At 45.9% G+C, this 13,817-nt stretch overlaps 1 protein-coding gene and 2 pseudogenes across 18 annotated transcripts in view; all 3 read left to right on the top strand.

The window, feature by feature from the left end:
- Positions 1-13,817, top strand: part of KCNMA1 (potassium calcium-activated channel subfamily M alpha 1) — a 720,350-nt gene that overhangs the window by 121,283 nt on the left and 585,250 nt on the right. The gene's annotated exons all lie outside the window — the stretch shown is intronic.
- Positions 2,746-3,763, top strand: LOC139440848 (peptidylprolyl isomerase domain and WD repeat-containing protein 1 pseudogene; annotated as a pseudogene).
- LOC112305314 (peptidylprolyl isomerase domain and WD repeat-containing protein 1-like) lies at positions 3,760-4,762 on the top strand (annotated as a pseudogene).

The following is a 13,817-nucleotide window of genomic DNA, read 5'->3' as shown; positions in this document are numbered from 1 at the left end:
GGAGGAAGTAAGCTGAGAAAGGCTTCAGAGATAGCTCCTCAAGTGTTCTAGTCTCAGTCTCCCCATCCTCCTAGGCATGTTTAACTCTCGAGTGAAGCACTGCAGGAGAGAGCTTGTCCATGTCAGAAAAGTGCTATAAAGAAAAGGCGTTTCCTGTGTCAGAAGCAGGACCATCAGTGGGTGACTTCTCTCTCCCCAGGCGCTGCAGCTGTTGTGTTGCGCGGCAACCTGGTGTAGTGGAAATAAGCTTCTTTTGGATTTCTCACATGCGTGTGTTAGTCCTCACTGTTAGATTTTCCTGCTGTGGGGCCTTGGGGCTGCCCCAGAGCTTCCCTGTGCTTCAAATGTCTCACCTGCCAGAGGAGGGTTGATTTCCTTGGGCACTTGTAGCTCTGAAATACATGAGCATATGATCTAATCATGATGACACAGTTAGCAGCAGTGAATCCCTGCCACATCTCAAATTTGAATCACATTTTTATGAGTAGAAAAAATGTCTCCTGTCCCCTGGGACATTTTCACTTAACTAGGACACACCTGACTTTGGTCTGCTTAAGAACACTGAATTTGCATCATGTTGAGGCTTCTGCCTGCCCCTGCTTCCTGCCCCCACGGGTAGCAGGGCCTGTTTGGCAGCATCCTGGGACATGCCTGGGGCTGCCCTGTTTGCTGTCTTTTTCTCCTCTGCAGATACCAGGGCCTGGGGTCTGGGTTTGCCTCTGCCCATCTCTGTGCACTTGACAGAGGGAGGAGGAGTAGGGCTGGGAGGCAGGGATAGAAGGCAGTGTGGGTGGGCAGGGGAAGGAGTCCTGAGATGACAAGCCCAGTGAGTCACTCAGCGGCACTCCAGCTGGAGAGAGTCAGAGAAGGGTCTGTGGTGCTGCCTCATGCAGCAGGCAAGGAACCAACTATGAGCTGGCATCGATTCACTGTTGGGGGCGGCACTTCCTCCCTGGGCCCAGGCATGGAGGAGTGGGCGCAGAAGAAGTTCACTGAACTGGGAGGCAGGAGAGCAGTGGGTTTGAGGCAGGCTCTGCTCTGCATCCCTGAAATGGAGTTAAAGCTGTCAGTGAGTGCTCACCCTGCAGGTACCGTGAATGCCTTACAGAAGTGATCTCATGCCATCCTCACAGCCATACCAAGAGGGAGGCACTGCTACTCTTCTCAGCTGGTGGATTATGGATCTGAGGCTCAGAGAGGTTAAGCATCCTGTCCGAAGTCACCCAGCAATGACTAAATGCTAAATGGGGGAGACTGGATTGTTCTTGGCCTTGGGAGCCTGTGGGCTAAATCACTGCATCAGTGATTCTCAGCCTTGAACCTGCATCAGAACTACCTGAACGGCTTTCTGATTCTGACTGGGCCTGGGATGGGCCTGAGAATGTGAATTTTAATAAGTGTTCAGGTGTTGCTGATGCTGTGGGTCAGGGACAACACTTTGGGAACCACTATTCTCTATCCTACTCATCTGCCCTGTCACAGTCTCCTCACCTGTGAAGCGAGAGGGTTGGAGTCTCCTGCCACAAATGCCATCTTTCTGATCATTCAAAATTGTGTTCTATTTTGGCCAATTTAATTTATGAAAGAGCAATAGCAGTTTGATAGACTGTCCTACTGCTACTGTGTTTCTGTCACTTGCTTCCTTTTATTTTTGACAATTTGCTGCTTTATGTTTTTGAGGCTTTCTTAGTGTATAAAGTCCTTGACTTTCAGACACCCACTTTGGATTATAGTCTTTATCAATAGGAAGCCTCTTGCATTGTCTAATTTAATGTTTTTTATTTTCTGTCTTGAAAATGTTCTCGTGTGGATGTCAGTGCCTCCCTCCTGGCATCATTGCTTGTACTTGATTTTTACTGACATTTTTGTCTGTTACTTTTAGCCTTAATTTACCCCTTTGTTTAGTGTAGATTTCTTATAAAAACATAGAATTGTATATATTTATTCACCATGTTATACATATATTTGATATACATGGGTATGTATATATATTTTTAAAATTTTTATTCTAAATGTGAATATATTTTGGCTTTCTGATTTTCTTCTGTTTTTAATGTCTTGTTGTAATGAACCATTAAAAATTTTATTTTACATTTTTCTCTAGTAAATTGGAATGTTAGCTTTACCTTTGTTGCTTCTCAGATAGTTAGATTTGTCTTCAACCACAGTTAGTTAATGGTTCATGTGCAGAATGAAACAGCATCCTTTGACTTCCTACTGTGTCAGGTAATAACGGGTTTTCCTTTTTTTCATTCCCCTACCCATATAACGTTACATTCATGCTTTTATTGTATATTTGGATATTTTAAATATCTGTTGTATTATTACTACATTTTACTTTTTCACATTTTTTCTCCTCTCTTTAAAGAAGTTTTATTTTACTTCTCATTTTGTTTTGTGATATATCACAGTTACAACAATTATTTAGACCTAATGGATCTTCGCGTTCATTGCCAGATCTTTATTACCATGGGAGTCCCTATTATTGACTTCCTTATTTTGATTACTGTCTTTGTCATAAATATGAAAAGCTTAACATCTGTGTAACCTTCCTGAAAAATTCATTCCGATTTATTGCACTTTGTTTCTTCCAGTGTAAATGACAGGTTGGCCCTGTTGTTGAGTTTTGCAGGGGAGAAGTCAATACTGGCCTGAGTTTTCTTCCTATTTTAGGTAACCTGCCACCTTCTGTGTGGCTGCTTCTACTTCTTCATTATGATATAAATAAACAAAATATGGGAAAAAACAGACCTCAAAGAAAGAGAGCTGGCAGTGGCAGCAGCAGTGGCCCAAGAAAACGAAGAGGAAAATGAAGAGCACTGGGTTGGGCTTTTTACCTGTCGAGGCAACATTGGCCGAGAAGAGGCAAGTTCTAGAGTTTGAAAGAGTCTATCTCTTCATGTGTGAGCGCAGTTACATGCATAGAGGTGTGATCACCCATGTGGTCTGCACCAAGACAGACTTTATTATTACTGCCAGTCATGATGGACATATTAAGTTGTGGAAAAAAATAGAAGGGGGAGTTGAATTTGTTAAACATTTTCGCAGTCACCCTGAAGTTACTGAGAGTATTGCAGTTAGCTCTGAGGGAGCATTGTTCTGTTCTGCGGGTGGTGATAAAGCAGTGAAGGTGTTTGATGTAGTGTACTTGGACATGACCAATTTACTGAAGCTTGACTATTTTCCTGGACAATGTGAGTGGATCTCTTGGCCAGAGAATGCTATATCGTCAGTTGCTGCTTCTGAGAATACAGGAAAGTTTTTTATTTATGATGGTCGAGGAGATAACCAGCTACTTAATGTTTTTTAACAAACTCCATACGTCACCTCTTACTCAGACACAGCTACACCCAGTTTACAAAGGAGTAGTGTCTTCTGACCAATCTGGAGTAATTGAATATTGGACCAGGCCTCCTCATGAATGTAAATTCCCCCAAAATGTGAACTGGGAATATAAAACTGACACAGATTTATGTGAATCTGCAAGGCTTATCCAACCAGCATATGTCTTTCAGCTGATGGGAAGAAAATAGCTATAATTGGTTCTGATAGAAAAGTTAGAATTTTCAGGTGTTTAACTGGAAAACTCATGAGAGTCTTTGAAGAATCACTAAGTATGTTTACTGAACTACAGCAGATGAGGCAACAGCTACCAGACATGGAATTAGGCCAACAAATGGCTGTAGAATGTGAGTTGGAGAAGGTGGATGCAGTGAGATTAATATAGTTTTTTAAAAAAGATTTTATTTATTTTATTTTTTAGAGAGGGGAAGGGAGAGAGAGAGGGAGAGAAACATCAATGTGTGGTTGCCTCTTGCATGCCCCCTACTGGGGACCTGGTCTGCAACCCAGGCATGTGCCCTGACTGGGAATCGAACCAGCAAGCCACACCAGCCAAGGCTAATTAATTTAGTTTTTCATAAAATTGGACACTTTGTGCTATATGAAACAATACTGGGCATTAAAGTTATAAGTGTAGAAACAAACCGGTGTGTGTGGATCTTAGGCAAGCAAGAAAGTATTAGGGTGATGCAGTTGGCTTTATTCCAAGGAATAGCCAAAGAACACCGTGCTGCAACTCCTATAGAAATGAAAACTTCTGAAAACCCTGTTCTTCAAAATGTTCAAGTTGACCCAACAATAGTCTGTACGTCTTTTAAAAAGAATAGGTTTTATATGTTTACCAAACAAGAACCGGAAGATATGAAAGTGCAGATTCTGACCGAGATGTTTTTAATGAGAAACCTAAAGAAGTCATGGCAGCTACTCAGGCTGAAGGACCCAAATGAATCTCATATGGTGCCATTACCCACACAAGCACGGAAGACATTCACATCAAACTTTTTCCTGTTGAGCGTCGAAAGACAGCGGAAAACTTCTGTGTTCACAGCAGAAATGGTTATTATGATGGATATACATTTCACTGTATAATTAAGGGATCATGATTCAGACAGGAGACCCAATAGGTACTGGTATGGGAGGAGAAAGTGTATGGGAGGGAGAATTTGAAGATGAATTTCATTCAACATTACAACATGACAGAGCATGTACACTCAGCATGGCTAATGCTGGACTGAATACTAATGGATCTCAGTTTTTCATAACAGTAGTTCCAATGCCTTGTCTTGATAATAAGCACATGGTATTCAGATGAGTGACTAAAGGAATGGAAGTCGTACAAAGGATCTCCAATGTCAAAGTCAATTACAAAACAGATAAGCCTTATGAGGATGCCAGCATCATAAATATTACTGTCAAGTGATATTTGGGAATACCTTAAGACTTCCTGAATGTACAAATCGTGTTTTAAGGATTGCAGTATTGTATTTTTATATTTTTCATTAAAGGTCATTTAAAAAATATATACCTAGTAATCAGTGCGCCTTTTAACCTTCAGACCTAGGTCTGGCTTTAGTGTTGGAAAATTTTCTTGTATTTTCATAGTTTTTCAATTTAGTTCATTCCGAATTGGCTGCCTGTCCTCTATCGCTGTCCTCTTTTTGTATAACTTGCCACCTTAGATCTCGCACTATTTCTGCATATATCTTTCTTCCTCTTCATTTTGGGAGTGCTTTTAAAGTTTGTCCTTCATAACACATCTTTTTTCAGGGATAAGTCCTCTTGATTTTTGTTGCAGACATAGAATAGATTGTTTATTGATGCTTCCATTTTTATAAGATTATCATTCACTGAGCACCTAGTATGCTCTAGGCGCTGTGCTAAGCAATTTGCTTGCACTACCCCATATAACCCTTAGAACAAGTGTGAGAGGCATGTGCATTGAGTGTCTTTACTCTGTAGACCATGCAAACAGATGCTTACAGAGGTCAAACCTTTCTCAGCCTCACCTAGGTGGTGCTTGCTGGGGCCAGGGTTCAGGACCAGCCAGTTTTACCACAGAGCCTGTGCTGTTCGCCATGATGACATAATGCCTTTCTAACCAATAATTCTTTATTGTGAGTGCTATGTTGTCTTCTTTTGGTGTTTAAGAAAGGCTTTGACAGGTCTGGTGGGAGGTTTTAGTGTTTTTCATTATTGAGTGTGGACAGTGTTTGCCTGTAAGAGCTTCTCAGCTCTTATCCCGGAGCACTGGTTGATGAAATGAAGGCTTACATGATCCAGCAAACTGTAAGGTGGGGCGGGTGAGCTTGAACCATGAGTAGTTCCAGAAGGGAAACTTAATCCCCGTGGTATTTCTTCCTTGCATTTGGTGAACCCATTATACCATGAGCCAACTGTTTGCATCTGGCTTGCTGTTTGACCTGGCCACCATGCCAGGTACAAACTGTGCTTGAACTTGTCCTCCTACTGGAGCTACCACCTGCCACGTCAGGGACAGGCTCCTGCCCCCAGCTAGTTGTCTTCTTGGTGTGCCTGTCATGTGATTCCTGGGCTTTCCAGGGCTGCTGATGATACACATTGCTGTGGATCCTCAGCAACAAGAGGGGGACTGGTGGATATAGCCTCACTGCCCCGTGCTTGGCTCTCCATCCTGTTTAGTCCCCGCCCCCATCTCGGCAGCTTGGATGTGCAGTTCTTCAGTGACCTCTACTCTTGCTGCATAACCATTCTGCCACTTCTCACAAAGCAAGGCTTGCCAAGGGCTTCACTGCCTTCTCCCTTTCTTCATCTCTTTTTTAAAAAAGAGATTCTCTTAGGTTCTGGCACAGAGATAGCACCTGTTCCTAGGTTTTTTTGAGCTGTGGCATGTTTTCCAGGCTTGCTGCGTTCCTTTGGTTATGTCAATAGAAGTCTGGGCAGGAAGACATTGCAAACCTGTGCTCATGTTGCCATGGTGATTCATAAATGGACAGTTCCCTCCAAAGCCTTTTTCCCGCAACTGCCCATGCTCATTGGTGTGGGCATGGGAGACAAGTGCCTGCCTGCTCCTGACTTCTCCTCTACTCACTTACTAGTTGCATCTCCCTCTCTATCCCTTCCTCCCTACCTCAGATCTCAGGGTTTACCAGGAGGAAACTGTGGTCTCTGGATTAGACATTGAGTGGGATGAGGCTATTGCCACCTCAGATTTGGTAGCTCTGTGGTAGTGGTCCTGGTAGTCTAGGTCAGGGTAGATTATTCTCTCTTTTAGGAGATCAAGAGACTTTATAATAAAGAGGGGTTCTTCTGACAGCTCTCTTGTATGGTCTCATGCTGAGACTTAGGTTTTAGAAGCCTGTCCGGGGTTTCCTGGAACCCAGGTGTTGAGGGGGTGCAATCACTGATTCTTGTGGCACTGATTCATTGTCAGGAGGTAAGAGAAGCAGTGTCAGGAATACACTGAGTGTGTCTCATTCATCCTCAAGGGTCATGAACTTGGTATATTGCTTCCTCTATCTGTGTCTGGCACTAGACACAGTCACATCCTTGAGGTTTAGTTGATGGACAGTCATTTCTTCCAAGGTATCTGACATTCCAGAGCCATCAAATATGAACACAAATGCCCTTCATTCCCAGGCTAAGAAAGGATGATCTTCCCCCATTGGACTTTGATTATTCATAAATGACACTTGACAATAAAGTACTTGCTGCTTCAGAAAATTCACTAAATGAGGTTGCAGGGTTTTCCCAATTGAGAGGACAGAAAACCAACAGAAGGACACATACAGATCAGTAATTAACTCCCTAAGTGAGTTTGAGGTTTGCTCTCTGAGACGTTGCTTGCTGCCAAGCTTTGGCTTCTGCAAAGACCTTTTGTTTGCCTTGCCAGCAGAGTAGCTGGTAATGGCCTCATGAGGAGGAAGAATATAGGAAGGGCAAGGGCAGGGGTTGGGGGCTGGTGAGGAGGAGAGCAGGAAACTTGAGGAGGAGAAGGCAGTGAGTTTAACTTTGGAGTCACTGGCTTTGAGGTACCCACGGGACACCAGGTGAGACAGCTAAAGACAGCAGGAATGGGGGAAACATGTATATGGTGGTGCAGAGGGTAGCTTTGGGCTCCTATCTGCCTTTGTGTTTTGTGAAACTCCCTTAATGTTTTTGAACTTCAGTTACGTTACCTGTAAAATAGGAGTGTTCATAGCACCTCACAGTGCTGTTGTGAAATCAAGTCAGTCAGTAGACAGGGTGTTGCTTTGGGTGCCTCCTGGCCTGACATAGTGCCCAAAAGCTTTTCTTTGAGGGGTATTCTTTATAACGGCCATGAGGCGCTTTCTTATCTGGAATGCCTGTCCCCTGGTGAGGAGGATTGGTAAGACTTTGTTGGCACTGAGGTGGTAGAGAAGAGTGTGGGATCCAAGATGGTACTGAGGGCTTGCCAGGCCATGGGTTCAGGGGATGGTCCTGGGGCCCTGGGCCAGGGAAGAAGAGGTAGGTGAGACTAAGTGCTACCCAAGACTGTCCACATCAAGGTGAGCCTTCTGCCTCTTTCTGAGGCTGGGCTTCTAGGCCTCCAAGTCAGGATCTACTTCTTCATCAGACTGACGCTTGCTGAAAACTTCGGCAGATGGTCTCAGCCAGCCTTGCTGCCAGCGAGCTTCCCAGACAGGAAGATTTCCAGGGACTGGCAGCCTTCTGTGAGAAACCACAGGGAATGAGGCATAGGAGACGCAGGAGCCCTTTGCTTTTTCTCTAGGGAAAGGGGATGTCTGTCTCTGGTCTGAGGGCCTCTTTCCTCCTTCTGCATACTGTGGGACCACTTTCCTCGCTTGTTCACCCCGTGGGCTGGGGCCAGTGCAGAGGCACATGAGTCTGCCTGCACCGGGCTCCTTGGCAGCAGCCCTGACCTGGGCTGCCAGTGTGCTTCCTCGTGGGTGTCTCAGGGAACATCCTGGGAATGGATGCATGGAGAGTTTGCTTCTTCTCCTTCACAAATGAGGAAATAGGGCCTGAGACGTCAGGGATACTTGTTGGTTAATGTTCTTGTTGGTGCATATCACCAGGGGTACAGAAGGTAAAGTGAAGGTCATATTCTTTCCTCTAGGCAGTGGGCAGCCATTTGGGGGCTGTAGAGCAGGACAGTGGAATGGCTAAGGTGGAACTTGATGGTAAGAGTCAAGGTCAGGCAGCATGATGCTAGAGGGTGTAGAAGGGAAACAGACCAAAGTCAGGGCAACTGGCAAGGAATCCATCACAGCAGTGCAGATATGAAGCCAGAGAGGCCAGTCTTGGGCTAGAGCCAGGGAGTCCTTCCATAAGTCTGGCCTACTTCTCAGCATTCTGCCCCAGTATATGAGTAATGTTTGGAGTTCCATGTGGCTTTTTAAAAAAAAACTGTTTTTCTTTGGGAAACCAAATATTACAGGTGGAAACATGTCTCCCCCCAACAAAAAATGTTGAGGTCCTAGCCCCCAGTATTTGTCAATGTAGCCTCATTTGGAAATGATCAAGTTAATATGTCATCATCAGGGTGGGCCCTGATTCAGTATGATCGGTGTCCTTATAGAAAAGGGAAATTTGGACACAGACTTGCATTGAGGAGGCTGTGTGAAGATGAAAGAAGAGATCTGGTGATTAGTGTACAAGTCAAGGAAGGCTCAAGATTGCCAGCACTCCACCAGAAGCTGGGGGAGGCAGGGACAGATTTTCCCTCCCAGCCCTTAGCAGCATCTGGCCCCGCAGACACCTTGATCTGAGACTTGTGGCCCCCAGAACTGTTGTTCATGCTGCCCAGTTAGGGGTATTTTGTTACAGTAAGTAACCCTTGACAGTTGCATACACCAAGCTTTGCAGATTCCATTTTTCTACTTCCTGAAAATGCTTCCACTGATGTCAAATGATCACCTGTGACCTCCTGACCCTGAGGAGTTCACTGGTGATAAGTATTCTGCATCTGGGCTGCAGAGAATCCAGGTAGTTCCTGTGGGCAGAGGCTGCCAGGTCACAACCATCTTCCAGGGACTTTGCTTCCCATTTCCTCCCCATGTACCTGCCTGATCAGCCAAAGCCTGGCGAAACCCCTGTGTGGTCTGGTGACAGGTAGAGCAGCAGCCTCTGCCAAGGAATGTGTGTGCAGACCTGGTCAGGCAGCCGTGCCAGCCTCCTTCTGCAGGTCCCTCCTGAGTCATTCCCTCAGCACCTATCCTGCCCTGACCCTAAGCTCAAGAGGGGCTCTGTAATGAAGACTGGGACCTTGTTGGTGAGCTCATGGTCTGGTTGGTGACATATCAAGACTGAGCAGAGGTTGCCTTTGAAAGTCAAATGCAGTGTGGTAATTTTCGTTGGAATTCCAAGTCCTCCATCCCGTTCTGCTGAGTGGTGTTGTCAGTTGGGTATTTAATCCACAAGCCCTCTGTTGTGCTTATTGTCTTTTCAACATTGGATTTCATCCCTGTTATATATTGACAAGCTCCCAGAGGGCAGAGACCTTCTGTCTTGTTCATGGGGTAAGCCAACATTTGCACAGGGCTTACCTTCTGCCTCATTCAGCAGGCCTGTAGGATATTTTATCAATATCCTCATTATGTGAGGGGGAAACCTAGACTCTGGGTAGAGTGATTTGCTCAATGTTTCACCAGCAGAGCTAGACACAGGGATCCCTGGGCACATAGTAGGTTCACAAGAAATGTAGTACCTCAATTGGCACCATATCAGAATTCTGTGTTTGATGGTGCCTTCAACGTTCCATGGTTGTCAATCTTGTGTCCTTGGCTAAGAACATGGGCCATTGGAAACAGGGATAACCTCTTCACTGCCCACCCCCCGCCATTCTGGCTCTCAGCCCCTACTTGGGTGCACATTCCCCTCCTGCACTGATTGACCGACATGGTGTTAAACATGTGGCCTTTTGCCGGCAACTCTAGGAGGGTGATGAGCTTTATAAATCTTCCTGCTGCCTGAAATCGAACCACACACATAATTCACTCACATGTACTTGCTCAGTTGGGCTTACATTCTCTCTGTCATCCTGTCTCCAGCTCACACTTGACGCCTTACAGCTCTGGACTTCTCCAGCACATGGTGGCATGTTCGGCTTATCCCAAATTCCTGACCTTTAGGCTTTGGGTCCCCATGGGCAGTTTGTTGCCATTCAAACATCAGGTCCTGGCCCTCAGTGAGGCTGCATCGAGTGTTCTGCTGCCTTCCCTCTGCTTTCGAAGCACTGTGCCTGCCTGGGTGTGGGTGGAGAAGGGGGTGATAAGCCAGGGGTGCCCTGGGAGGTGGCAGGGCTCTGGATCTGCAGCCAGCCCACCAACCCCATTTACAAAGCCTTGCCAGAAACCTAGAGTTGTTATTGAGTTCGTTTAAAGGGTCTGACCCCATGCCAGGAACTGAGGAGAATGTGAAGAAAAAAATCATTGTTTCCAGAGAGACAAGTCAGTCAGCAGAGGATTCTAGTTAAAACTCAGACTTGTGTTTAACTGCAGGTTCAAATCCCCATCGACTAGCTTTGACCTTAGGTGAATGATTCTACTTCTCTTAACTGAGTTTCTTGGTAAACTTTTATTAAAAAGTTTTTGTGAGCATTAATGTGGCACATAGTAATACATTGTTGGCACCCAGTGAGTATTAGGTTGAGACACTCTGGCCCCTCACCTCCACTGCAGTGCTAAGAACTGACCCATAGACAATACCCACTGGGTACCAGGCATCTTAAAGGGGCTTTACAGATATTCATCCCTTTCATCCCACGGGCACCCAGGGAAAGACTGAGGTACAGAGTGTTATAAGGAATTGTCCAAGATTCAAAGGTGCGGAGCTGGGTTTTGACACAGACAGTCCGGCCCCCAAGTACCTTCAAACGTCACACTGTGGGGCCTTGCTTAGACCAGCCTGTGTGATCTTGGACAATGCCCCTATGCCTTAGTTTCCTCATTTTTAAAATCGGGATGAGGGTGCCAACTAGGACTCTTAGGAGAATTCCTTGAGCTTTGCAAAGGGCATGGCAGGATGCCTGGCTCATCTTATGCATGCAGTAGATGGCGGCAGCTCTTCCCACGAGGAACACGTGCACAAGTGACCACACATGGAAGCTATCAATGCAGAATGGCTCCAAGGTGTCACAGCTTTTATTGTAGGTGTTTGCAGAGTAAGCTCATTGTGGGCTGGATTAGGGGAGATGGGAGGGGGTGCTCCGGGCGAGGGGGTCATCTTGGTCAATGGAGAGGAGGGGGAAGCAGAGAGCGAGGAGGCCAAGGTGCCAGGAGCAGAGTCTCTGTAGCAATGCTGGGCTTGGGGAGTTAGGTTGGGGGCTTCGGGTGTGGATTGTGACCTGTAGGCTGTGAGGAGATGCTGAGGAGTGTCATGCTCCCAGGTATCATTTCAGAGTCTTCTGGCCCGTAGGCAGTTTGGCTGTTACAGACTTCTCATTCATTCAATTCCTGGCGCCCATCCCTGGTGAACTGAGCACTTGTCGCAAAGCAGGGCACAGGATGCTTGCCCATCCCTCCGTCTGCTTTCCCAAGGGGCTGGCCCTAGGCCCTGGACATCCAAGGCTTTGAGTTTACTGCCTTTCAGCTGCTGTTTGTGTCACAAATGCCTGTCCCACAAGGGGCATTAAAAATAACCCAGTGGGTAATAGCATTTCTCAAAATAACTGCTTGTAAAGTGCTTTGCTGGGGTGATTGGCTACTAAAATTAGACTCCCTGGAGTGTGTGTGTGTGTGTGTGTGTGTGTAGGGGTGTTTGTGTGTGTGAGAGAGTTTTATACCCATTTCCCTGAAGAAGAGACCCACAGTTTGCGCCTTTTTGTTCTGTGGTTCGTTCTGTCATTGCTGGGTATCCCAGAGATGTGATTACCCACTCACCCCATGATGCCCTCTTCTATCCTCCATTCCTTGATAAACTGGAGCGGCTGCCGCCCTACATTGCCTGGTTGTCCTGCCCCAAGGAGCAGAATTTTGAAGACTCTTTGGGGGCGGGGTGGCCTCATTGTAGCAGTGGCCTCATTCCTCGGTGTGCCAGGTAATAATATCACACCATGGGGGCATCTCACTCAGCCTGCTGTCCAAGGGGGAAACTGGGCCACAGAACAGCGAGGCAGCCCCACTCAAGGTGCCCTAGTAACTGAGGGCACGGACATGCCATGTGCAGGGCCCTCGCTCAGGGCCGAGGCTCTGGAATTCTTCAGTGGCTTCCTGGGCCAGTTCTTTGGGCCACCAGGCAGCTCAAACCCAGTCATTTCTTCATTCGCTAATAATACAAAAGGAAATGTGGGTACCCTTAGAGAAAGTTACAAAACAAAAGGAATCAGCATTGGGGGAAATTTTGGTGCAGGACAAGCAGAATCTGGGGGCCAGAGGCTGGCTGGTTTTCTTTAAGATAATGACTTGCCTTGAAAGAAGTGGGTGGCCTCAGTGTCCCCATGTTTGAAATGCAGGAACATTTGGTAATTCATTTAGCAAGCATATATATATATACACACACACACATACACACACATACCTATATATGTATATATGTATATTATAAGCAGGCACTAGAGTTACAAAGAGTGGCTCACGGTGAAAACAAGGTCAAGAAACATTTACAAGCCAGTGTGCTATATGTATGCACCTCTGTAAGGCCTAGGGTTCTGCGTAGTCCAGGGAGAGAAATGCATCCTTGACACCTGGGCTGCATCGCTGTGCCTGCTGGCCTGGGGTGGTCCCTAGAGATCTGAGCCCTAGAGAGGAAAGCCTGTGAGGGCTTTACTCTAAATGGAGGCCCAGGGAGCAGTGAATTTCCTGTTCCCTGTGGGAATTTCTACAGTGGAAAGAGCACAGGCTATGGAGTCAGGTGGAGGTTGACCCTAGGCATATTATTTAACCTCTTTGAACCTGGTTTTCAACTGCTAAATGAGAATAAGCATGGCATTGACCTCCAAGGGCTCCTGTGAGGATTAAGTCACATAATGTACCCAAGTGCTTTGCGTGGTCCTGGTGTGTAGTAGGCACTCCACACACATTTATAGAGATTTGTAGTAGTTATATTAGTGTTAAACTAATAAAAACTCTCTCTGCCTGGGAAGTTCCAATAATCCTCGCTTTTAACCAGTGTGATGGTAATTTCATTTTGGGGTATTACCAAGTCATTGCTGTCTGTAAGACCGTCAAAAAGCTGGAGTCACTTACTGAAAACTGATCAGGTCAATTTCTGAATGCTGGAATTGGGGTAAGGTGGGGGTACATTTCCAAAAATTAGGATCACATCCTATGTTAGATTCGTTATGGGAACTGGATATTAAGAGGAATCTTCCCTACACATCCACATATACAGCCAAAAATTCTTGGTTGTTAAAGTTAGTAGGGACCTTAGACATCAAGACATATGGTCCTTTAACCCAGTAATTATTGATCAGGCATATTTCCCCCCACCCACTACCACTGTGGGACATTTGGTATAACTGGGGTGGCATGTAATTGGTATCTAGTGGATAGAGGCCAGAGTGCTGCTAAGCATCC

The sequence above is a fragment of the Desmodus rotundus genome, chromosome 4 (genome assembly GCF_022682495.2).
Source record: "Desmodus rotundus isolate HL8 chromosome 4, HLdesRot8A.1, whole genome shotgun sequence".
Lineage (NCBI taxonomy): Eukaryota > Metazoa > Chordata > Mammalia > Chiroptera > Phyllostomidae > Desmodus > Desmodus rotundus.
The sequence above is the reverse complement of the archived record's forward strand: the minus strand, read 5'-3'. Positions and strand labels throughout refer to the sequence as shown.